This window comes from Siphateles boraxobius, unplaced genomic scaffold, assembly GCF_051911475.1.
Source record: "Siphateles boraxobius isolate OS27281-9 unplaced genomic scaffold, OSU_SipBor_1 65, whole genome shotgun sequence".
Classification (NCBI taxonomy): domain Eukaryota; kingdom Metazoa; phylum Chordata; class Actinopteri; order Cypriniformes; family Leuciscidae; genus Siphateles; species Siphateles boraxobius.
In genome coordinates, this window is record NW_027509192.1 from 21,978,759 (window position 1) to 22,005,813 (window position 27,055).

At 40.6% G+C, this 27,055-nt stretch overlaps 1 pseudogene; it reads right to left on the reverse strand.

The window, feature by feature from the left end:
• Nucleotides 1-4,735: 4,735 nt before the first annotated feature.
• LOC143721226 (macrophage mannose receptor 1-like) lies at nucleotides 4,736-6,477 on the reverse strand (annotated as a pseudogene).
• Between the last annotated feature and the right edge of the window lie 20,578 nt (nucleotides 6,478-27,055).

Here is a 27,055-nt window from a genome sequence, read left to right on the forward strand (position 1 = left end):
CTGCGTCTCATATTCACGCTAAAGGATGCCAGTCAACTTTATGACGCCTTGGGTTCGCGTGTTATATTCACGCTAAAGGGTGCCATGTGTGTAGTATTTCGCCGTTTTGTCATATGGCGTCACATATGCCGCCAAAGGATGAGAACGGGCTCAGTATTCTTATTCCCAGTGTATGTGTACATCCAAACATATAAACTTTTGAAGTATGCGCCATTTGCTAGTAGCCCCCTTCACATATACTGTTTGTACTGGTAAATTACCGGTATAATCATTACTTTACTTTTAGATCATGTGTGAAATCGGTTCTGGCAATTTACCTGTAAGGGAAGTTGTAACATTTCCAGTAAATTACCGGTAATGTGCTCTGTGTGAACACAGAATGAAGATTATTCTTGACTGTAAGATTATCATCTTTTATTGTTGTGCCACATCTCGTAGCTTTTTCAACGTGTCGCTCTCGAGACCCAGCCTTCTTTTCCATTCATGAGCACTGAAGCTCTGCAGTTGGGTACGCGTGTCTTGTGTTTTTTAAAGCTGTAGTCGGCAAGTCTGGCATATTGAGTGGATTTAGGCAAAATTTTTAATGTTTACAACTCTCATGTCCCTCCCCCACTATCAACGAATACCCTCCCACCGAGTTCGTGCTCGTCAGTGCGTGTGCAACAGATTTTCTGTGAATGCGCCCGTCTCATCAGCATCCATCAACAGCATGGAGTATTTGGAGCTAGTAAGATAGCACATACAATAACAGTAGCTTTACTACTGTTCTTACTCTCGTAAGAAAGATAGAGTAGCATTGATTCTTCCAAAAAGCCAAGCTCTATCCCTTCATCTGGACATGTTTATCCACCTAACGTTACATTCACACGGATTTCAGTGCAAACAAAGCTAACGAACCTGCCCAACAAGTGCTAACGTTAGCTATCCACACCAACACATTTGGGCAAACATACTTAGATTACTAACATAACACTAAGAAATAAAGTAACTGGTTGATAAAGTACAATTACCTGTCGAGAAGAAATGTTGCAAGCTCTGCATCCAGCTTGAACCCAATTAAATCACGTCAATCTCTCCACCTTTCAAATGCCGATCCGATGTTGATCCTGGTTTATTTACGGGCACGGTCGCTTTCTTTCTTTACTTCTTTCATTAAAATAGGTGTTCTCTTTTCCTGTGTTGTTTTTGACCTCCTAGTGTCACGAACACACACACAGACAGCGTAGATCCAATTGCAGGTATTTATTAAAAGGGGTAATCCGTACTCACATCCAGTCCAGGCAAGGGTCAAATTCCAACAAAGACAGTCCAAGAATAAACGTCAAAACACGAGAAAGAAGCAACAACAGGAACGGAAGTGTGGGGACATTAAACAACGAATCCGTACACATACTAACACAGACAGGGAATATATACACAGATCTAACAAGACTAACAATGAACAGCTGGGAACAATGATGACGGGGAACAGCTGAGTGCAATGAACTGATGAGTGACAGTGACAGACAGAATGCTGGGAAATGAAGTAAATAGTGAAGGACACCGTGATAACGAGGACCTCTAGTGGACACCTGGGGAACAAAAACCCAACACTGTGACACCTAGCTCTTGAGGTTAACCGAGGAATTGGAATCTTTTCCGCCATCACTCTTCCATACTGTGCGAACTTCAGGCATGTGCATGTGATTGTAACGTGCGCGAGGGGTGGCGTGTGCACGACCTGTGATTGACAGTCAGATCTCACACCCCCCTGCGTTGATTGGACCCGATGATCCGGGAGCGGTGGATTTTTGCAAAACAAAAATCACAGAGGAGCTTGTCAAGTCTGTGTTGAATTGCTTGAATTAGTTCACAGGCGGGACAGCGGCCCTAAACTTGTTTCAGAGGCTCCTGAGGCATATAACATTTGCAGCCGCAGTAACGCGGGACCCTTAGCATGGACGCGCTGGCATACAGCTGGCCTACGCAAATATGCGTTTCCCCCAGAGAGGCTTCTCGCACAGACACTGTGCAAAGTCAGGGAGGACGAGGAGCAGGTCTTGCTAGTTGCACCGTACTGGCCCAACTGGACCCCTTTTTCCGGAACTCCGGAACCCAGATGCTCCTCGCGACGGCCCCTCCTTGGCACAATCCTCTGAGGAAGGGTCTACTTTCTGAGAGACGGGGCACCCTATGCCACCCGCATCCAGACATCTCATGCTGAGGTTTTAGGTGACCTACCCCAAGTGGTGGTAGACACCATCACTTTGACTAGAGCACCCTCTACGAGGCCCCCCTATCAGTTGAAGTGGAACCTAATCGCTGAGTGGTGTTCTTCCCCGGAGACCCCCAGAGTTTTTAGCTGATAATGGTGTCGTGTAAACAGTCTCTTACTCATTCTGCTTGTTAACAGCAGGTGTTCATCACTAATGCTTAATCATAATTTAATTATTTTTTTAATTATACAATTATTATATACTTATTATGCCGGGAACTAGAATTTTTCTATAACTCATTCAGTTTTAGTTCTGTTTCAGTCATTGTGTCTACACAACTTTCGGTAATATTTGAGTGCAATGAACTCAATTTTATTTAGTACATATACCTGTTTGGTTTTACAGTGCAATTTTTATAGCTAATACAATTAAGTGATGTAGCATAATTAAGAATTAACATGATCTATCATTGGACAAAAGGGCATTGATTTTGCCTCCACTCTCTGACTCCCTGAAGGTTTCTGTGTAATTCACACTAAGGGCCTGTTTACATGACAACGTTTTCAACCAAAAAAGTAAAACTTTTTAGGTGTTTTGGCCGTTTGTTTAAGTGAAGCATTTAAATAATTCTACTCTGTAAAATCTAATTAGTTACACTTAAAAAGCATGCAAACCTATTGCCTTAAAAAATCAAGTAAAGTGAAATAGGGATAGTATGATGTACTGACAAATGCTTAGTTAATATAGTTCACTTGCACGAGAGTTCTAGTAACTAAAAAAACTGAGAGTACTTGATTTATTTCAAATAAAATGTAATTGTTACCATTGTTGTGTTTTGCATGCTGAATGTTGATGTCTGGGTCTGACTCAAGTATGATCAATCGCAAGATATTGTCACAAATACAGAGGGATTATATCAACCGAATTTAAAGCTTCACAAGGTGTTTATGACATGAAGTGTTTGCAATAAGATGGCAAAAGATCATTATTCAACATGAAGGGAAGTAATAAATAGGTTGCGTTTAAAATGTGACCTAACTTCCAACTAAATCATTAACTATTGATATGATTTAGTCAGAAGTTAGATCACCTTTTACAAGCAACCTATTTATTACTTCTCTTCCTGAAACCAAACAACAGTGATTACTTGTTGCAATGCTGCATCAATAGGAAGAGAATTAGAATAATGTAAATGAATTTCCAAGTTCCCAACCAATTGGGACACTAATCACAATAATGGTGAGTTTGTTTGCTTGACAAAATGGCACTCAAACCAATTTCAGCTTCAGCAAAACCAGGGTCTTCTGAGTAAACAAGCTATAGTATGTGAATTGTACAGATTACTAGATTTTTTCCAATTAAAGGGGCATTCGACAACTCTACCTATTTCTTTACTGATTTTCACTTTTGTTGTCACATGTTTTCTCAACGAGCTCCCCCTACAGCTGTGAGGCGTATATTTCACAACGTCATAAAAAAACTCACTTGCGGCCCCTCCTCCCCCTTCCTACCGCTGCTCATGTGCATTTGTTATTATCGGAGCCGGCCAACTTTATCGTGTGGACCTATGTCTACCGAGGTGGGTAATACATCATACACATTGAGGGCGGCGTGTGTGTTTATGCTGAATTGTCGTAAAGCAGTTTGTGTTTCTCGCTCGTTCTCGCTTCTCATGAGACTTCCTTTTTCCAACTTACCGGGACGTTAGTCCCCATGTTGCAAGGTTGTTTTTCTGCCTAGGAACGCTGGGGGGAGCGGGGAAAGTCACCATTCTCACCAGAACAGGTTATTAAACCATCCAAATGATTTCTAAACGATTTCATTAAGTTGAAATAGTTGCAGAATGCCCCTTTAGGTTTAGACATTAAGTAAAGTTATCTAAATAGGGTTAGTTACAACAACTGTTGGATTTTACAATGCACTTTAAAAAATCTGAATCAAATTGTCAATCGAAGCAAAATTGCTCTTGAATCGAAAACCAAATTGATTTGCTTTCAACCCTAAGATTCACAACACTAATTTATTCCAGGAAACAGAAATTTGCATGTTTTGTAAGTGAAAACATATCCCAAATATCAATCAAAAACATTGACAGTCAAATATAAATTTTACATATTTGTTACATTTAATTGACTGATTATTGTGACATCACTTCACTTCTACCTTTCTAAGAAAAAAACAGATTTTATTTTACTGAGAAACAAATAATATTAGTCTTAAGACCTGCTGCTCACAGAATCATATTCAACCAGTTATTGATAGAGATAAGATTAGTGAAAAATATAAAGACACATAAACACATCAGATATGCAAATGGATTCTTAAAAGACATATATTGTGCTAGTATTTTAGACATCTAAAGAATAGTAATTATTGGTGTTAGACAACATTGATAAGATCACATATGTCATGACAATTAACATACAGAAATAAAACAGACTTTTAAAACTCAGAAATTACTAAAGAACAAATCAAAAGTAAATAAGAAAAATAATGAAGAATCAAAACAGTGAATGTAACACACAAACATCCATGTCTTTTCACTCATCGTTTCTGCAGATGAAGTTGAGTTTGTGAATCTCAGGAAGGCTGATCCAGCGCTGATCTCCTCGAGACTGAACTGCTCCTTTTCTCTTCGCGAGACTGCAGTTTTCCGGTGTCGTTACGTTCCCTGGAGCCCAGTTCTGATAGCACACGATCTCTCCGCTCAACCAGAGCCACATGTTCATTATGCAGTAGTTGTGTAAACCCAACCACACCGCCTCAGTAGATGCCCGTTTAACCACATTCATCACACGACGCTACATCTGCTCTGAATGAACCGAGACCAGATCCGTATGATTCTGTCTGGAGTATCTCAAAGCTTCAGACCACGTCAGATTCTCAGTGATCAGAATCAGTTTATCTGGACACAAAACACCACAAGCAAAAACTAAAGAGAGACTGATCAAAAACAACATGCAGAACAACAGCTGTGGAGGAATCTGTAATGGCAGACATGTAGCGTGAACTCTAAGATATCTGGAGGTGATGGATGGGTTGTGTGTGTTTTGTGAGGATCTGCTCACCTTCATAACGCACAAAAGGAAATGGGTCGCTGCAAAGGATGTCACCTCATTGTCCCTGAGATGTCTGACTGGCCAGTGTATAGTTTTCACCAACTTCACCATTATTAGGTTCACCAGGAGCCCAGTCTCTGAATTAAGAGTCACTCTGATCTGACCACTGCCATGAGTCTCTGAACAGACCCATCCAGACATCACCAGATAGGTTAATATCATTGATAAACTTCTGAACCTGTTTATTCTCATTCTGGCTCCTCACACTGACCAGATCAATGTGATTCTGTCTGCAGTGTCTCTGAGCATCTCTCCAGTCCTTCGTCTGATTGACAAAGACGAGTCCTGTGTTCACTTTAAAGAAAAACAAATAGGAAAGTATTCATAAATCAATTTGTTTATTATTCTCATGCACTACAATTTATGTTGGTCAAAACAATGGTTTGATATTTTTGAATTTATAATTCAAAATATAAATTTAGCTGAAAAATATAATTCTCTAGGCTCTCTAATAGCAGATTCCCACTGTTATCAACAACAAAAGATCAACATGAGTTCAATATCAGTTTGTTTTGTATACAGAAGTTAAAAGTGGACAACAAATATCCACAGTCTCTCCTATATTTACGACTACATTAAAAAGTAGAATCATTTAGTACGGCACAAAATTTTGTACAGTGGTGCATCTTTTTTGAAATGAATGTTTGTTGTCATTGTAGGGAGCTGTACTTACTGTTGATAGATGAATTGCAAATGAAAGTCAGGCTGTTACTACATGTCCAGTCATACCATTCTCCATTTCTCATAAGAGCACACTCATCTCTGCCATCAGGTTGGCCAGGTCCCCAGTTCAGATCGAGCGCAGGTTCACCTAAAGACCACTGCCATTTATCACGACCCGTCTTCTGCAGCCCAGACATAACGAACACTTTAATCTTTCATACTCTTATTCAGCTTTTTCATGTCGTTCATGTTGTCAACGGTGGCCAGATCTGTGTATTTCTCTTTGCAGTATCTCTGAGCTTCATTCCAGCTCTTCCACACGTTTATAGAGTGATACTGACACTGAACACATTCAGATACGGAGCAGAGAGCTGTGAAAGAGAAGGTATGCTTTAATGCTTTTCATAACAGGGTCAAACCTGATGAAACTGTAAACCATAAATAAAACAACAAACACACTCACCAATGAGAAGAAGAATGAAATATAGAGTTCGGTCCATTTCTGTGGAAAAACAAATTGAAAATTCTCATATTCATCTTATATTAAAAAATAAACATGTAAGCATAACTCGATTCAAATCATTCAGACAATATTAACATCTCAACGTCTAATTGTGTTTGAAGAGTGAACATGTAAGTTGTTCTTACTTTAGAGGTTGTGTGTCTTTCTGCAGCTTTAAATTATGTGATTTTTATATCTGTTTTCATGAATCATTCAGCACACCACATCATTTGTTTATAACTCTTGTTAAAACTTAAAAACTCTTAAAAACTGTAGCAATGTTCAGGGGAGAAGGAGGCGGGAACCGGCGAACAATCAAAATACTTGTTAAATAAATTAAATTAAATTAAAATAAAACAAACAAACCAAAAATACTGCCAGCAGCCCCTCACGGATGACTGCTGGCTACCCAAAATATAATACAAATACAAAAACCAAACACAACTAAAACACAGGCCTGTTCGTCTCTCGATCATCAACGTCGTCGCTCCTCCTTTATGCTTCCGCTCCTCCGTGAGAAATGCCGTTCTCTCATGTCCCTCGGCCGTCCTGTTCGCCACAAAAACATTTTATTTTTCTTCCTTCATTTGTGGGTCCACATGTTTTCGTTGGTCATCGTTGCTGTAATTCTTTGGAAACATGTTAGTTTGAATGTGAGTGGAGGATCTGTACGTATATTGTATTTCCATAGCACCTTCACAGGCAAAATCCTAACTATTTGCATTTTCGGTTACTCTTTATTTTGATGTTCCCTTTTGAACATTCTGTTGACTCTTGACTAACTGCAACTCACATGTCAAATAACGAATAACTCTCTGCTATTGGTGTTGGTTATTGCTGCTGCTGTTGGTGTTGGTTATGGCTGCTGCTGCTGCTGCTGTTGGTTGTTGCTCCTGCTGCTGCTGCTGTTGGTGTTGGTTGTTGCTGCTGCTGTTGGTGCTATTGGTGTTGGTTATTGCTGCTGATGATGCTGCTGTTGGTGTTGGTTATTGCTACTGCTACTGCTGCTGCTGTTGGTTTTGGTTATTGCTGCTGCTGTTGATGTTGGTTATTGATGCTGATGTTGGTGTTGGTTTTGATGCTGCTGATGCTGCTGTTGGTGTTGGTTATTGATGCTGCTGCTGCTGCTGTTGGCGTTGGTTATTGGTGATGCTGCTGTTGGTGTTGGTTATAGCTGCTGCTGATGGTGTTGGTTATAGCTGCTGCTGTTGGTTATTTATGCTGCTGCTGCTGATGCTGTTGGTTATTGTTTCTACTGCTGTTGGTGTTGGTTATAGCTGCTGCTGTTGGTTATTGCTGCATCTGTTATTACTGCTGCTGTCAGCCTGCACCATCTAGAGTTTCATGACAGAACTTTGTGTTTGCAGAGCAGTTCCCAACATAACCACATCACTAAGATCATATGCTTTAACTTTTTTATTTTTGTTGCATTATTGGGAGGATAGTGTGCATGTCACGGCCGGCTCGCAACCCGCGACAAAGAAGGAGACAACACGTTGGTTAGTGCTCAAATGGAATAACATTTATTAAAGTAAGGATAATTAAATAGGAAAAAGACGAGACAAAAAGAAAACAAACAATTGAAACAGGTATACAGGTAACAGGAAACGCAAATGGCACGAGGATGGGAGAGCGCGCCCCCGTCACAGCTGAAGGGAACTGCTTTAATTGCCGGCATCAGCTCCAACACAGATGTAACTCCTCAGTCATCAATGACGTCACTCACCCTTACTCCATCCTGCAATCCAAACAAAGAGAAAACAAACAACTGACAAATCTAACCCATACTGTGTTCATAGAACCCTCCCCATAGAAAAGGGTTTCCATTTATGAAACCCAACATAACCCTTCACCCGATAACCCCCCATACTGTAAAACACCAACCACTTCATATTACTCCCAATTTCCTCAGCAACTACGGGGCCTGTAGAAGCATTTAAGAGTAAAGGAGAGCAAGACAAACATTGTTAGAAAACGGTTAGGAAGAGTATGGAGCTCTAGACAATGCGTCTGCCACCACATTCTCAGTACCTTTGATGTGTCAGATTTCCAGGGCGTACGATTGCAGGAAGAGGCACCAACGAGTCAATCGTCCGTTTGGGCACCGCAAAGAGTGTAAATAAGTGAGTGGATTGTGGTCAGTATACACGACTAATGAATCTGACACTTATCCCAAATACACCTCAAAATGTTTCAGGGCCCAAATCAGCGCTAACGCCTCCTTCTCAATCACAGAATAATTTAACTGATAGGAAAAAAAACATTTTTGCATAATAACTAATGGAAGGGTGAATTCCCTCATCATCAGCTTGTAAAAGTACAGCTCCCGTACAATGGTCGCAAATCAGTGAGTGGGGATACTACTCTGGAAAAATTCTTGCAAAATCCCAGATAGTAACCGACTAACCCCAAAAAACGCATACACTCCTTCTTGGTGAAAGGAGAAGGAAATTGATCAATGGCCTCAACCTTGGCCCGAACTGGACGCACACAACCCTGTCCAACGACCTTACCCAAGTAAGTCACAGTGGCCTTGGCAAACTCACATATGGCCAAATTAACTGTCAGGCCAGCCTCGACAAAACGTGAGAACAGGTCTGCAATACGACTCAAGTGCTGCTCCCATGAATCACTAAAAACCACCACATCATCTAAATAAACCGCGACCCCCTCCAATCCAGAAACAACCATATTCACAAGTCGCTGAAAGGTTGCAGGCGCATTTCTGAGGCCAAAACTCATAACTTTATAAGAAAATAACCCCTCAGACGTAATAAAGGAAGAAATCTCTCGAGCCCTTGGGGTCAACGGAACCTGCCAGTAGCCCATGAGCAGATCAAACTTACTTACAAATTCCGCTGCCCCAACCAGATCAACACAATCGTCAATACGAGGGAGTGGAAATGAGTCTGGTTTTGTCATTTTATTTACTTTCCTATAGTCGGTGCAAAACCGATAAGTTCCATTAGATTTATTTACAAGCAAGCAGGGGGATGCCCAGCTGGAAAATGATGTCGTGATCTAGCATATAATGAAGTTCAGCAGCAAGCTGTAAGAGTTTATTTGGGGACACCCAGTAGAAATGTTGTGAGTGGGCTCAGCATCTCCAACATCAATATCGTGCTCTACCCAATGTGTACACAAAGTATCACCAAATAAAGAGACATGGTGATTAATAAGGGCAATCAAGTTGGTATGTTTACTCTCTGTTAAATGGGTCAACATTTTATGCAAATTTTTAAGAGTCTCTGAATTTTTAAGACGTCCCAATAGCACCGTATCCTCGTGGAAAGAAACTCCATCAATTCCCTCTTCCAAAGGAACAGGCGAAGTACTCTCAACTACCAATGCAGGTTTCACCTCTGTGTTGGCCTCTAACGCTTTATGAGAACGACAATGATAGGGCTTCAACAGATTAATATGATACAACTGTGTTGACTTCCTTCTCTCTGGGGTGGCAATAAGATTTTAAGTCAGTAACTTGTTTCACCACTACTTAAGGACCAGTAAACTCAAAACTACTCTTGTGCGTTAAAATATAGTCATCAGCCAACTCAGCAGCTTTAGCAGCCGTTTCAGCTTTCTGCTCATTTACATATGTTGCTATTCGAGCAGGAACAGAGTTCTAAAACTGCTCAAGCAAAATTAAGTTAGTCAACTCTTCAAATGTGGTTACCTCAGATGCCACACACCAGCGATTAAATTCAGTAGTGAGCTCTCTAGCAAACTCCACATGAGCCTCCTTTGCACCCTTGGGGAATGTTCTAAATTTGTGTCGGTAAGCTTCTGGTACTAACTCTTATGCTTTTAAAACTGCCGCTTTAACGATATCGTAATCGTTGCAGTCCGAGAGTGAATGGGCAGAATAAGCTTCTTGAGCCCTGCCAGTCAGCACACATTTTAAAACCCTCCGCTATTCACTCAAACAATATAAAAAAATATATCTGTGTCTCACTCATTAAACCTAGGCATTAACCTCAAATTTCCAGCAGTGTCAAACATTTGAGAAGGACCCTGAAAAGTGTCAGCTAAACCATTTAGCCCACCTTCTCTTATTTTCTCCAAGTGGTATTTCTGTAGCTCAACATTAGTCCCCATATGTGGGGACAGTTGCAACAGTACCGAGGGGCAGTTGCAACAGTCATTTAGATGTAATAAAACTTATACTTCGGCATAATTTTTCAAATCTTGTTTTAGTTTATTTGAGAACAGAGTTCATCGAGTTAACTTATTTAGGTAAAAAACAAGTAGGCTACACAAAATATTAAAGTTTACAACTGTAGTAACAAGCAGTAACAATTTGATTAACACCTCCAAACTGATTATTTGATAACACCAACAAACTGATTATTTCATAGCATCAAGTATTCACAATTCCCCATCTGACTCACAATTGTGGCAAATGTAAATATAACCACCATCAGTGCAGGCTTCATGAACCCATGCCTTGCACTGCCAACATTCAAGCCTCACCTCTTTCGGTCTGGAGTAGCTCTCCAAACATACAATGCAAAAATCTTCTTCTTTCACAGAGTCACTGTCCTTCTCTGAATGCGTTTTCTTCTCGGTTTTGGTTTGTTGGCTTGTTTCCAGTGTGTTTTTTGTCAATTTTCTCTTAACTTTTGTTGGCTTTCTCTTAACTTTCTCCCTCTCAAAAGCCTCCTTTTCCGGGGTGTCTGTCAAGATGGCTGATTTGCATTTTTTCCTACCGTTTGCTTTCGTTATCTTCTGTGGTCCTGCTCTGGGGTGAGGTCTAACAGTCTCAGGTGAGAACTCAGCTTGCACTGGAGGAACTATAGTAGAAGCAGAAGTCCCAGCTTGCACTGGAGGAACTGCAGAAGAAGCAGAAGTCCCAGCTTGCACTGGAGAAACTTCCAAAGGAGCAGATGTCCCAGCTTGCTCTGGAAGAACTGGTGGTGGCGGCCGGTCTGTCACCAAAGATGGTGCAAAATCACTGTCTTTGAATTTATCACTGTTATAAGGCCAAATTCCAGTGCTGCTAAATCCATTCTACACATTCCCTAGTGTTCCGAGGGGCAACCTGACAATTCCAGGAATGTCGTAGATGGACATCATCAGGCCTGGGTGACTTCTCATCCAGGTATCGCAAAATGTGTTGACATGACGTTTTAGGGGGCCATAAATGGTACGATCCAGTGGCTGTAATTTGTGGTAGCAATGGGGTGGAAACGTTAACATGACAATGCCATGAAATGGTCCTTGAAGTTAACCCGCGGGAATGTTAACATGGGTGAAATCATGCTCCCTAATGCATTGCCTGGATTTGCAACTGTTATCAGTGTTCCTCTCTCTCCAGAGGTTACTGCCCCCACCTGTCTGACGCCACGGCCGGCAACAACATTTTCTGGTTCTTGGACAGTTATGACCCCGGTCTCATCCATATTCCAGATGTCCTTACCTTCAAATTTGTTTCTTGTCAAGCAGATTGGCAAGATTGGCATAAAACAAGGATACATTGTGACGGTTGAAGCTTGTGTTCCGTGTGAGACTGGTAGATTGAGGGCACCGTATAGACAGACTGGACTGTCTTTTCATTAACCCCATAAACTAATCCCGGCCAGCCAGGGAGCACTCATTCCAGGTTTCAGGGTAGGAGCACTTGTAGTAGACAGCCAGTTGGAAGGCCAATCGACGAACCTGTGAAATGGATGGTAAATGAAAATGGAGGTAGAATGGTAATTTCTTTTATCTTATTATTTCAGTGTCAATATGCTAATATAATTCTCCCCTTAAGCCTACACTCTGCTTTAATACCTTCCTCATGCTTAGGCCTACCTCTTTAGTGCTGAAACCATAGAAGAGATCAGCTGTTCTTTTTAGGTATTCTGCCAGGCTATCTTCCTGTTGGACTGAGAAGACCCTCATCGGGGTCCAGTAACCTGTCCTCATCTCCTCTCCTTGACTTAGCCTCTCTCTCTTTTTAATAAAGCGGTAGAGTGTTGTGTGGCAAATTGAATACTGTTTTGCCACAGACCTCACTGTCCTGCCGTCATTGCTCACTACAGCAGCAGCTAAGGACAGAATAGGTAGAGGGACACCCCTATCTGTTGTCCTTTTCCTGTCTCGTGGCATACTGAAAAAAAAAAACAGAACAGAAAACGTAGGATACACTGCAGCCTAGTTCGACTTTTAAAAAAGACACCTGGCTATTGAAATATGTTCTTTATCAAACCACTGAATTGCCTTTTATATCAATTTTATCTAATTGTCATTATTATTGTCATGAGGGACAGTTGCAACACCATGTGGGGAAAGTTGCAAAAATGTGTTGCAACTGTCCCAACCCCTGGCAGCCATCTTAAAACTAGCAATGCTAGCCTAACACATTAGCTTGAACACATTGTACCTAAGTCTGTTAAGAGCTAAGAAACTGCACATTCAAACTATAAAACTATAAAGATCAATACTTAAACCGTTTAGACAGTATGACAAAAAGTATTTTTTACCTTGAATTTCAGTTCTCCCATAAGGAAGTTTAACATGTGGCTGTGTTAACTTCTAGAAAGAAGGAGGGGCATACTGAGCATGTGCAGTAGGAGTGTCATGACTCCAGCTCATTCCTGATTGGAGAAATCAGCAATGTTGCAACTGTCCCCACTCTCCCCTACAACAGGAATTTTCAAACGTTAAAGGACGGACGAGCCCGCATTTGTCAAGTCCGTCTCGCAAGCCGGCTTTCCAAAGAAGGAGACAACACATTGGATAATGCCCAAAAGGAATAACATTTATTAAAGTAAGAATAATTAAATAGGAAAAAGACGAGACAAAAAGAAAACGGACAATTGAAACAGGTACGCAAATGGCACGAGGATGGGATAGCTCGCCCCCATCACAGCTGAAGGGAACTGCTTTAATTGCCGGCATCAGCTCCAACACAGGTGTAACTCCTCAGTCATCATGACGCACTCACCCTAACTCCATCCTGCAAACCAAACAAAGGGAAAACAAACAACCGACAAATCTAACCCATACTGGCTTCATAACACGCAGCACATATTTAAGTATTCAAAAAGTTCACAAACAGTATACTGTCGCACAGGTATTTCGAACTTCTGTTTTCCCCTGAGTGAGGAATGAAGAACTTTGCCAAGAGTTTAAATGTGAAGTGTAAATAATGACACACAACTTCATTCAGGGTAACAGACAGTCCCGCCTCAAACTCACTGGAATGCCTGTGATTTATTGATACCACCACAGTGGTTTCACTCTTCAGGTAGTCAACTTAAGAAATTAATCAAATATTCACATTAGGCTGGGATAGGAGGAAATATTTTAACTAATAAAATTTCAAGACATGGTCTGAATAATAGTTGTGGCATCATAAACACCATAAATAATTTCAGCGAGTTTTAACTGATCAGACCACTGATATTTGTTATTCTTCCTTGTTAGAAATGCAAATGCACATTCACATGTATTTGCCTTTCAGAGTACAAATGCAAATGATTCTGAATGTTTTTTGGCTAGACACAGATCATCCCTTAACTCTGCAGCGTTACATGCCTACATTTTCAGGAGGGTTTCATGACACTTAAAACACATAGAATGATTAAAATTCGTACAGAAATTTGCAAAAAAGCACCTTTTTGAAATAGAAAAGGCTTTCACTGCATAGAATGACCTTTTTAAATATTTGGACAACACTGATCAGACCCACACAGTTGAGTTGAGGAGCCTCATTCTTGAGAGGCCTGTCCCGTCTTCATTCACATGACATCTGAATGAGGCAGCAGGAGGCTCTCCTGACCTCTGTGTCTGTCAACTGACCTCTGTCGTGACTCTCTCAAACACAATACATCTGCACTGTCCACTCATGACAGCCCAACACTGACGACTCCTCAGGACCACTGGAGATGCCAGCTCACTCGGAAACACGCTTTTGTCAGTAATGTCGATTGATATTCTGTGACTCTCTTGTTTTGTTGACTGGCCTGATGGTTTCCTGACTGACAGTGTACATAATATTTGCATTGTGGAGAATTTAAAATAGAAACATTTTAGGTGTAAGGCTGTTTCATGTAGTTTAATCAAGCAATTCAAGTATTACAGTGATTTTAAAATGGTTAAGGGGTGTTTTAGGCATATCTCTTTATTTATTCAATCAACTACTAAAGAAGTTACAATGAAGAGGGCTGTCATTTGATTAAAATATTTAATCAAAGTAATGATATGATTTTCGGATTAAAATATAAGAACATAATTTCGGGTCATCGATGTACTAAAAACTGAAAAGTTTTTTCCTTTGTGTATTTCACCTTCAGACGATATTTGTCCATATTTATCTAGTCTCAGAGGTTACTATTGGTTTCCATGGCAGTTAGTGTCCAATGACAACAAACTTCTGGAATCTCAAATCGCCGTCCTTTGTGATTCTCAAGAAAAGGCTCTATAAACTTCATTCACTCAACATCACTAAAGCTTGTTGGATTGAATTCGGAACAGATTTTAAAAGAAGAGAACAGAGTTGCTGTATAGGCAGCATATGGCAAAGCGTAAGGGCAACAGTTGGTTCAGTGAAGATCTACAGAAGTGGACAAAGAGACGTCCATTCCTCACTGGCATTTCAAGTAGGGGGCAGGAACAAGATGTTTTACTGCGCCAGTCTGTTGATGATCGACCCCCGAGAGCCACTATTGTCTGTGCCTCCTTCAGCATTCACAGGCATGTTTCTCAATGTTTTACACCTCATATAATGCTTTCAATGTGTCCGGCACACTTTGACATAGATGGAGCGTTGAGCGTCTGCTGTTGGTGGACATTCTTGTAATGCCCTACTGTTGAAGTCAATGTGAAACACCATTCACAACCCTTTGTATTTCTGGATTCTGATGTACTTTTGAATGAAACTAGAAATTCAATTAGACAAAATGTGGAACGGGACTTGATTTAATCCATTAGGAAATTATTGGATGACAAAACGTAGATCTGTTATTACCAGAATAGAGGAAGGTGTTGGAATTTGTGAAAAGGCAGAAACAGGTGAAGCAAGTCGTAACATATTAATGTCATATTGAAGATGACAACGACAAACATTTTGTTTACTTTGGAAGAATTTGCACATTATTTTTGCACAAAATGTTGTACATAGGACAATTTTTGATTTCTTTTTTACTTATGGTAGAATTTTGTATATTTTTATTAATTATTAATTTCCTAGATGTTAGATGTTAACAGATAAACTTATATCTGTGTGACGCTTATATCTTTTGTATTTTATAGGTAACATTTACAATAAGGTTAAATTTGTTAACATTATTCAATGCGTATTATGAACTAATACCACAATAGTTCTTACAGCATTTATTAATCTCGCTTAACGGTAATTTAAAAATGAGCTGTTATTTATTTTTAATTCATGTTCATTAATAATACATGAACAATTCTAATTTACATAACCTTCTACATTGAAATTTCCATTAACTCAATCTAATGTTTAACTCTGCCATGTCGTTCTTTTTCCATTTTTTCCCCCTTTTTCAGAAATAAATGTTCTTTATTAGCATTGATGGTTCCATTAAGAAACTTTAACATCCATGGAATCTTTTCATTGCACATGGTTCTTTATAGTGGAAAAAAAAACAAATAATAATAATTTTTGGACCAGTAAATGCTTTGTTTCCCTTTATGTAGACTGCACTGATGAAAGCTAGGTTTGTTTGAATGGCCGCTCTCTGAACCCAGACTTGGAGTCACAAAGTTGCATTTATTTGTCTACACCAGAAGACAGGTATTATCATCTGTCCATAAACACACTGTCTGAAGAGGCCGGTGTTGACAGAGAATATCTTAAGAGCGATTCAGGGTCTGTTTTGTGTGAGTGTGTGTAAGTGGTTCTCAAAGCCTGTCAACAGCCTTTTTGCGAATGGTTCAAACATGTTTGAATGGGATATGTGGTTCAAAGAAGGGTCACATACTACAACATAGAAATGTTCTTGCTGAAGTTTAAAACATCCTTCAACAAATCCATTTGTTTAGCGAGTCTAAAATTCACACTTTTGTTGCTTTTTGCCTAAACTTTAGAATAATCAGTTGCATTAAGATAGGATTTGGGTCTAACACAGTTTAAGTGTGCCATTATGATTGAGTTAAAATTCTGATCGTGCTATTCATACACTAGTCTCTCATTTATTTCTACTTATGAAAGTGGAGGAACTGAAATCTGAGATACGGATCCCGACCCTTGCGACAGACTTTGTGTCTTTGTTTGGTCTAGTGACAGCACCTTTCACTATGTCCCACTCGCACCATGAAGACTTGTGTGTGTGACCTTTGACTCCTGACCCTGGTTGACACCTCCACACCCACCCAGGAAATGACCCCACATTGACCCGCCAACATAAAGCTCTGAATTACCCGAGTTAAAGATGGTGGTCATCAGCAGCGCTGGCGATCGATCTGCAGGAGCAGCGGTGGGGGGTTATTTAAGAAAGGCTATTACATGATAATGGGCATTTGAACTAAACGATGAGGGGCTTTAGGGCAGGCGGGGGGGGGGGGGGGGGGGGGCAGGAGATGAGAGCACTGAGAAGCACTGGTGGGCCATATTTGATAAATGAAGAGGGAGTCAACACCCATCTGCTCCACCATCTCTAGTGCATCTCGCGAGCACATGCGCTCTTTATATTTCCTGAATCCTGCTCTCTTGTTTTTTTGCTGTGCCCATCACAAACTAGATTCCTTATTCTTACTATGAAGTTTAATGCTGTGCAATTTTATTAAAGTAAAATACTTTTTCCTTTACCAGCTCCATATGCAGTATGTTGCTGTTTGTTTGAGCATCCCGACCAGCCCAACACAACAACAGTGACTCAACCAATGGCGCAGTGTGGGGCGGAACGGTCTGTTCGACTGGCCAATGGAAGACAAGAGTGGTCGGAAAATTGTGGGAAAAAATCATTGTTTTTGTAATTTTACTTGGTGATGCTAATGGTGAAGAAATTACACACTTCATTTTAAAGGGTTAGTTCACCCAAAAAAGAAAATTCTCTCATCATTTATTCACCTGCGTGTCGTTCCAAACCCTTAACACTTTCATTCATCTTCAGAACACAAATGAAGATATTTTTGTTGAAATCTGAGAGATTTCTGTCCCTTCATCGACAACTAAGCAACTACCACTTTGACACTTCAAAAAGTTAATAAAGTGATTGGAAAAAAGTAATCCATATGAATTGGGCAGGGCTGCGTTTCCCAAAAGCATCGTAAGCCTAAGTTGATCGTAAAAACGATCGTACGACTGATCTTAATATTATGGTCTGTTTCCCAAAAGCATCGTAACTTAAAGGAGCATTTCACCCCTGGGAACCTTGATCTTCATTGAAAGTGGGTCATATATGTATTCAAATTTGGTGCCTTTTTGACCGAGTTATGACAGAAAGTAACTTTATAGGGCATTAGTTTGGTAAACCACATTTCCCACAATGCAACGCGTTTGAACAGCTCCAGAAGCCACTCCCACTAATCCAGAACACCGCCTGTGCGTGACCTGCCTATACGAGAATTTATTACGCTAGCTAAAGTTACCACTTGAGTTTGAAAATCATTTGCGATCTCATTCTTGATTTATTCCTTCTTACTATTTATTTTGAAATGGTGAACTATTGTATGGTACCGGGATGTTCAGTCACCTCAAGCAAAGGTCCAAAAGTAAGTTTTCATGCCCTACCGAGAGAGTAGGAGAGTATCTAGGACGCCTCTGTCCATATGCGGTGCGAAACTCGGATGGTTCACAACACAACACTCCATGTCCGTGTCTGCCTCTGACATTTCGTCTAGAAGGAATTGGCATTTTAGAGATTCTTTGCAGCAGACAGACTCTAGCTCGGTGTCCATAGGCGCACAGTTACAGCACGAGCACCACCAATTCGCTACAGCGCGAGCAAGCCCGGGCTTCTCGTCTGCGCCGGGCTGGTCTCCTGCGGCGGCCGCTGCCGCAGCCGACGCCGCCACCTCTTGTTCCTCCATCAGCCTCAGCTGCTCTTCGCTATATTGTGGCTCGTATAAATAGCCACGAACATCAGTTTCGAGCAAAAGATTTTCAAAATCCTCGTCTTCCATATCGTGTGTCGTAAATTCAGGTATTATGGTAAATCTAACTCCTTGAACGCTTGTTAGCTTAGCTTGCTGTCTTCCAAGCAAGATGGTGGATTAATAGTTTAGTTTCTTCAGGTTTAGTCCCACCCACTGATCTGTAATAGGCCGGTGGGGTGAGTGGGTCCCACGCCCTTGAATAATAATGAGCTAAAGGCTGTAGTTTTCTTAATATGCAATGAAATTTATCTTCCGTCCTATCGTGACGCAAAATGACGATATTTACGTCACGATAGGACGGAAGTAAAACACTTAAATCCTTTTTTCTCCCATCTCAGAAAAAAAACAAGCAAAATTCCACCATCATTATAATATATGACTGGGTTTCTAACAATACAAACCTTAATGCAAATGGGTGAAGTGACCCTTTAAGTAGCACTTGAAAATCTTCGTAGAACTACGAGTGCTCTGGAGTAATCGTACATCCCCAAGTGTATCGTAAGAAGACAGATTTATGAGGTCATCTGCAGGACAATCGGCAGATTACACTTTTATCTAGATTTAATAGATTACACTGCAACGTAAGTATGATATACAGGTTTTGATTGTACTTTATTGTACACTTTGTTGTACTCGTGTTTTGTTTAAATGAATAAATGAAATAATTAAAAAGGAAAGAAAAAAATAGAAATACACATCTAAATTAAACGAATGAACAAAAAACAAAAAATCATAAAATAAGTAATCTGGGAAATATGCTTTAAAGACCGGGCAAAATAGGGATGAATTCAAAAAAATCTGTCAATGACTTGCTGACGTGCACGAAAACCAGCCATGTATTGGGCATTTCTTGCGGACCTCCTTCCCTGATCTTTGAACACGGTTGCAGTTAGTTTGCAATGTGACAATGTCCTTCCAGATGTTTTGTTTTTCCTTATTTGTACGGTGTCCTTTAAATCTGTAAAAAATAAAATCTTTGTTTCCCTCTATCTCCTCTAAACGTTCAGAATACGATTCCATATAAGGTTATATTTCAGCACTTCGCGAATGGACAGCTACGCTTAAGTAGCACGTAGAACGTAAGTTCAAGTGCAGTTTTGGGAAACGCACGTGGAATTGCGGCGAGGGTTCGTAACCTTGCACTTATGGCTCGTTTCCACTGAGCGGTACGGTACGGTACAGTTCGGTACGGTACGCAATTATTTGCGTTTCCACTGTCAAAAGTTGTGAATGGTACCAAAAAGCCGAACCGTACCGTACCACTTTTTGGGTACCCTTCCGTTGGGGTACCTAGCACAGTGGTACGGTACTAAAGGGTGGAGCTAGACTCACTGCAAAACGCTGATTGGTTGACAGAGATCGTCACTTGCGCGAGGGGAATGGCAACATAAGAAGCGCCATTTTTTAATATACAGTTGGAATATAATACTACGGTTATTCTTTCACGAAATGTAGTTTTAAGAGTTTTTGAGGCGAGAATGTAGTTGTATAAAGCTCAAATCTGCGGTTTATTTATAATGATTTATGATAATTTGATCCATTCCAGGCGATCACCGGGCGCTCGGCGCTCATGTTCCCCACCTGGAACAGCCTTTCCTCGGCTAGTCGTTCTGACGTTTGCCGCTGACTCTGTAGCAGCTAGTGGTAATTCGTCTTGTGTATATCTAACGGGTGATCTTTGGTCTCGTGAATCGATAATTCGTTCCCTGGCCAATCGTTTTGGCTGAGGGTTAAGTGAAGTTTCATATATTTAGGCTATAACTTTTCCGTTGCAAATTAACGTTAGACTAGCGCTGAATTTGTATATTTGACTGAATTGTTTGCTTTATTTCTTATTGTATAGCTTCTTGTAACGTTACCTTTTACTTATACTTTTATAATGGCTATTATTGATAGAACTGAAATTTAACAAAAAGAAATAGGGTTGAGTTTTGTCATTTTTTATTACAAGATTATCACTGTAATGTTGTTTATTGCAACATTTGTACAAATGCACATATTGCCTGGAATATGTTTAATATTTTTTTAAATTTAAACGAAAAGATGCAGGGTTGTGTTTTATATTTCGTTTTGTTATAAATAGGCTAACGTTAAACATGTATATAATCAGGTCTATACATTGCCTGAACCACATTTGTGTGCCTATAATGTTTAAAATTTATTTAAATGAAAACGAAAAGAGGCAGAGTGGTGTTTTATAACATATTTCGTTTTATTGTTGCCTAAAATGTATGCAGAGCGAGCTGAGTGACGCTTTCAAGAACGCGCTGTCATGTGGTGAATTACCGGACTCGCGTCCTCGGGAGTCCTTCTGCTGAGAACTTTACATACTTGGTATACTTGAGAAATGCCTAATGTCGGCGCTTGTCTTCTTGTGACAAACATGACGAGAAGCAAGGACAAGATCTGCTGTATGCCATCCACTGGTGTTTACTTTGTCGCTTTCTTCTTCGCGTGAAAATCACGTTGATCGCTTCTTTCCGGCAAACACCACGCCTATCAAGTAGGGTACTGTTGGCGGTGGAAACGCTAGCTGGATCATGGTTTACTGACCCGACCCGACCCGAACCGTACTGTACCGTACCGTACTGCTCAGTGGAAACGAGCCAGTAGAGAGCGCTCTTAAGAGCTAAGATACATCATTATCGGGAAACCCGGCCCAGGTTAGTCCAATTTTTTTCTGAAGAGACTCGATCGCTTTATATGATGAATAGATTGAATTTAGGCTTTTATTCACATGTTTGAATTTTTTATTTGTTGCCCCGCTAGTATCAAACTGGTGTAACAGTATTTTTCAAATGATTTCATCCATGAGATAATAAGCTGTTTAAAAACTGTTCTGTAAATGGTGGCCAGTAAAACACATTTTACTATTTTTTTAATTTTAGTTACAGTTAGGTTATGTATGAAGTTTGAAAACTTCGGGCCCTGTACCAAATGGCACCCTAAACACTCGCGATCTTAGGATAGCATATTAACTGCATAGTTCACTCACAGAACTCTTCCAAAAAACTGATTGGTTCTTCCAAGGCGGCAGCGCAGCCAATCGAGCTCTCTTTCCTGCTTATTTATTTGCATGATAATATGGCATGAATTGATCAATTAACATAAGTTACTATAAATTACTCCATAACTTGCGTGTGACATCATTAATGACAGTCCTATATTGTTGAACCAATGATACTCTGGCTTTGGGAAACAGTTGCAACTGGCTCGTCAGTTTCTCTAATGATGCATCTTACTATGTTAGTTAAGCAGCAAGTTATGTAATTGTACGGGAAACACACCCCTGCTCGACTTCAATACTATGAAAAGTGTCTTTGGCCCTCCTCCACCCCAGCACCACCTGTCTAGTTCTTCTCTGAATTTAAAAGCATTTTTATTTAATATTCATATCTATAAATACTGTTAAATCTGTCATAAAAAAATGCAACCAAAACATCTATGTAATAACATTTTTGAATTATGGGACGTATCACACTAAACTTCGCAAAATGTTACATTTTAGTTGTTAACTAGTTGTTTCATGTTAATTTCATGCAACAAAAATTTTTCTTCTAAACATTGTCAACAGTTAATATAATGTCAAAAACATTTTTTACTTCAAAAACAAAAGCAGACCCAAATGCAATGTTTGTGAAACAAATTGTTATTGTTGTAGAATAATGGAATCAAAGTTATATCTGCAACAACATTTAAACAGTCTCCCTCAAGCAAGTGTGCTGTTTTAATCGGCCAGACTGTGACTCATCCACAAGTGATTTGTCCACAATAGACATATTGAGTCCATATTGAGGTTTAAAAAACAAAAACGTTTCAGGAAATATTTGGCCTGTTCATTATTATTGGTTTTTCTTCACCAAAAAATTGTCCAAAAAGAAACTAAACATCAAGCATTGTGCATCATATTTGGTAAGTAGATGCACATCTTTACTAGCGAGACCATGGGATGTGAAGAGTGGAAGAGGAAATGATTGAGGGCATGTAGTGGGCAGGACTTGAACCCTGGTCTCCCACGCGAGCGCCACAGCTGGCACGAGCACACATGCTAACCGCTGGGCCGTACTTCAACAAACTTAACTCTTCAATACATTTCATAGTAATAGCTTGGGAGAAGAAGAATAATTAATGTAAATATGTTTAAACGGCAAAAATATGACCACACATGATCATCCATTTACAGTCCGGCGCCCCACGCAGTTTGTGTGTAGCCAATCCCACAACCCATGAGCAACATCTGTGAGCCACATCAGCGTGTCGTAACCAGGCACACTCTGTCATGGGACCGCAGATGGAATTTTACCGGTTTCAGCGAGCACGGTTTGACTTTAACCAAAGTGGACATGTGTGTGGAAACAATAATGTTAGGAGCTCTTAATTTCCCCTGGAAACGCCATCAATTATTCATGCTGATGCAGTTGGCGCTACGGCTGGCATCTTCGCTCCATGAACCGCTGTTAATTACCACCTACAAGACTGTTACAGTTAATTTCAAGGCAAGCATATTGTCTCTTGGAGGCTGGAGAGCGGGTCATAAATTATCCTGAAGGTGAAGGAGAACTCGAGGGAAACAGTTATGAAAATTTCATCAATCTCGGCCGCACACCACAGCTGGTCCTGTCAGCGTTCGCATTGTGGAGGAGCAGCGCTGGGTGGAGGGTCAAACCTGAGGGCCGAGGGGGGCCTGTCACATCCTGCTACTGCTCTCTGACACAGAGCAAACACACACACACACACACACACACACACACACACACACACACACACACACACACACACACACACACACACACACACACACACACACACACTGGCTATTATTGTAGCACTGGGCAGAGAGCCACTGAGGCAATCTTCAGCCTGTCCTACTCTATTAATTTACTTAAAGCGTGCTTTGTGGTCAAGACCTCTTCCTTTCATCAGCTTGAGTGTGTGTGTGTGTGTGTTGTGTGTGTGTGTGTGTGTGTGTGTGTGTGTGTGTGTGTGTGTGTGTGTGTGTGTGTGTGTGTGTGTGTGTGTGTGTGTGTGTGTGAGGCGATCAGTGCCAGCTTTAGTTCTCTCTTTGTGCCATATCATACTCTAACACAAAGCTTCTGCGTAAGATCACATGTCTGTTTGTTGGGCACAAAAAGTGGTTCATGTGAAAGTGTGTGAACCCGCTATGAGAGAGAATTGTCTAATGGAAATCTTTAAAGAAATATATCTCCTGAGATCAGTCCAAACTAAGGGAAACACTGGAACAAAATAATGTTAGCTGGGTATCATATTACCTGTTGACATTTTTTAAAGATGCAAACAGTGGAGAGAACTGTCTCTTTTGGCACTTAATTTTGGGGACACTTTATATTCAGCACTATTATTGATTTGACTGCACTGACACTATCGGATGAGAGTTGAACTGAGCTGGACGAGGACATCACTGTTTTCTCCAGACCTGCTTTATAGATGAATTGAACTCATTTCATATTTGATGAACTTTACACGGTTATTGAACTGAACTGAATCAACACTGAACTTACTTTTTAGAGCTGTTTTACAGGAGAATTGAATTCTGTTTGCATCATTGAATCATAGTGACTTGATTTAAACAGAAATGACGGGGGATTTCTTTCTTTTGTTTGTTCATCTTTTCATTGAATCTTTTTTCATTAGTTTTCTCTGTTCTTTCATTATTTGTTTTGTTTGTTTATTATAATGTGTTTCAGTTGGACTTTGAGTTAGTTTTGCTCTGCTCCCAGTTCAGTTTCATGTCTCTGTTCATATGTTGCCATAGTGATTGATTTGCTCTCATGTGTTGCGCCTGTGTCTTGTTCATATCTCGTTCAGTCTCTATTGTTCCCTGGCTGTGTTCGAAATCGCCCCCTATACCCTCACTCACTATTCCCTACATTACTCCACTAATATACTCCACTTGAAGATAAATTTTTGTCATTGGTTGTTCCGTTAAATCTTACCCAGATACAATAGTGCTATTTTCTGATTGGCTATTGTGTAGCTCGACGAACGAGACACACTTGATTCCTGCCGGTTCCACTGTGAGAGCGGGGTGGCCAGAGTTTGGGCGCTGCGGCATATTAAATATATTACAAATAGTTTTTCAGCGTGAGAAATACAATGTGTGGCGGGAGAACGTGACAAAAGACCGAAATGAGTGACTGTCACGCTCATTGCGTGACACATGAGAGACCTGTGAAAAGCCTTCATGTAAACACCTTAATCGATTCGATTGAGCTTGATACAAATGAAATTTCCATCGGATTGAAAGGGGTGGTTTATTCCTTTTCCAATCCAATCGAGAGAACATTTAAACACTTGTTCAGATTGAAAACCGAAACTGCGCTGTCACATGTCTGTCCTGTCTTGGTTATGAACATGAGTGTTTTGTTATGTTGGGCCATGTGCTCTTGTTATTGTCTGGTCCCTCTCCCTTGTTATCTGATTATTGGTTTATTTGTCCCACCTGTTATCCTCGTTACCCGCCTTTTTTGCCTTCCTATTTAGTCTTCCTTTGTTTGCTGTCCTGTGCTCGTTCGTTGTATTTGTTACGTGTATTCGTCGTGTTCTGGTCTGTCCCTCCCGTCCCGCCCTGGTCTGTCTGTCCCTCCCGTCCCGCCCTGGTCTGTCCCTCCCGTCCCGCCCTGGTCTGTCCCTCCCGTCCCGCCCTGGTCTGTCCCTCCCGTCCCGCCCTGGTCTGTCCCTCCCGTCCCGCCCTGGTCTGGCCCTCCCGTCCCGCACTGGTGTTTCCTAGCGCTCCCGCCCCGGTTTTATGGAGCGTCTGGTAGCCTCTCCGTAGGGAGGGGGTAGTGTCACATGTCTGTCCTGTCTTGGTTATGCACATGAGTGTTTTGTTATGTTGGGCCATGTGCTCTTGTTATTGTCTGGTCCCTCTCCCTTGTTATCTGATTATTGGTTTATTTGTCCCACCTGTTATCCTCGTTACCCGCCTTATTTGCCTTCCTATTTAGTCTTCCTTTGTTTGCTGTCCTGTGCTCGTTCGTTGTATTTGTTACGTGTATTCGTCGTGTTGAGTTCTGTTCCTGCCCTGCCTTGTTTGTTCTGGATTAAGTTTGTACGTTGTAGTTTTATTTTTTTTATTTTATGTTTTGGTCTTTATTAAATACTTCTACTCTGCACTTGAATCCACGGATTTATTCCACGCACCGTGACATGCGCATGTGCAATGACGTAGAAATAGCGTAATGACGTGTGACGCGCTGAACGAACTGTTCTTCTTGTTGAACAAAAGTATCATATGAATGAGTGTCCCGTCATTCTAAAATTCTCTTTTCACTGCGTCTGTGAAGTGGAGCAGGACAACGGCCCACCAGTCCTTGTTTCCATATTATGACCAGAGATGGATATTAAGTCTGCTGTTAAATAAAGAACCAATGGTCTAGTTATTATTCTAGTTATTTTTCGAAAAAAAGCAGGAAACTCTGTATATTTGTCAAAAAATAATTTCTGATTTGAAGCTTGTGACATATAAATGCGCACATCAACCCGATCACTTTATTTAATGTTCATGTAAACACTACGTTTAAATTCATCAATCGGAATGAATTCAGTACGATTGAAACAAAAGGTGTGCATGTAAACATGGCCATTGAATCAGTGGTTTGGAAAACGGATGGACGAAGGATTCAGCAGCGGTGCCATCTTCTAGTCAGATGCGGGAATTCATTCGGCGCGCGATTCTCACAGTGCATTATGGGTATTCTCTACATCGATTCTACACTCTTTATTACAGTGCATTGTGGGATTGAATGAGTGCAATCGATAACGTCCAGGTGTCGGACAGCACTACAAATGGATGTTCTCTGAAATAGAGTCCTATTTAAGGATATAAGGGGGTGATTTTGGACACAGCCTTGATTTTTTCTTTTTAATCTTTTCTATATTTTTTGTTTCTTTTGTTTGTTCTTATAGGTTTTTGTTTGTTCTTTTGTTTATTTATATGCACTTAAGGTCTTTCCGTCAGTATTTTGCTAATTCTTCCATTAGTTATTACAGAATGTTGAGCCCGTTCTCATCCTTTGGCGGCATATGTGACGCCATATGACAAAACGGCGAAATACTACGCACATGGCACCCTTTAGCGTGAATATAACACGCGAACCCAAGGCGTCATAAAGTTGACTGGCATCCTTTAGCGTGAATATAAGACGCAGACCCTACCCCACACCTAAACCTACCCATCACAGTGCGTGTTATATTGACGATAAAGGGTGCCATGTGCGTAGTATTTCGCCGTTTTGTCATATGGTGTCACATATGACGCCAAAGGATGAGAATGCGTTAGAATGTTTGATGATTTTTTCTTTTGTTTGTTCTATATTTCAAAAAATATATACAAACCCGTAAGACCTTCGTTCATCTTCGGAACACAAATGAAGATACTGAAATCCGAGAGGTTTCTGACCCCACATAGGCAGCAACATCATTGCAACTTTCAAGTTCCAGAAAAGTAGTAAAGACATCGTCAAAATAGTCCATGTGACTCCAGCGGTTTAACCTTAATGTGATGA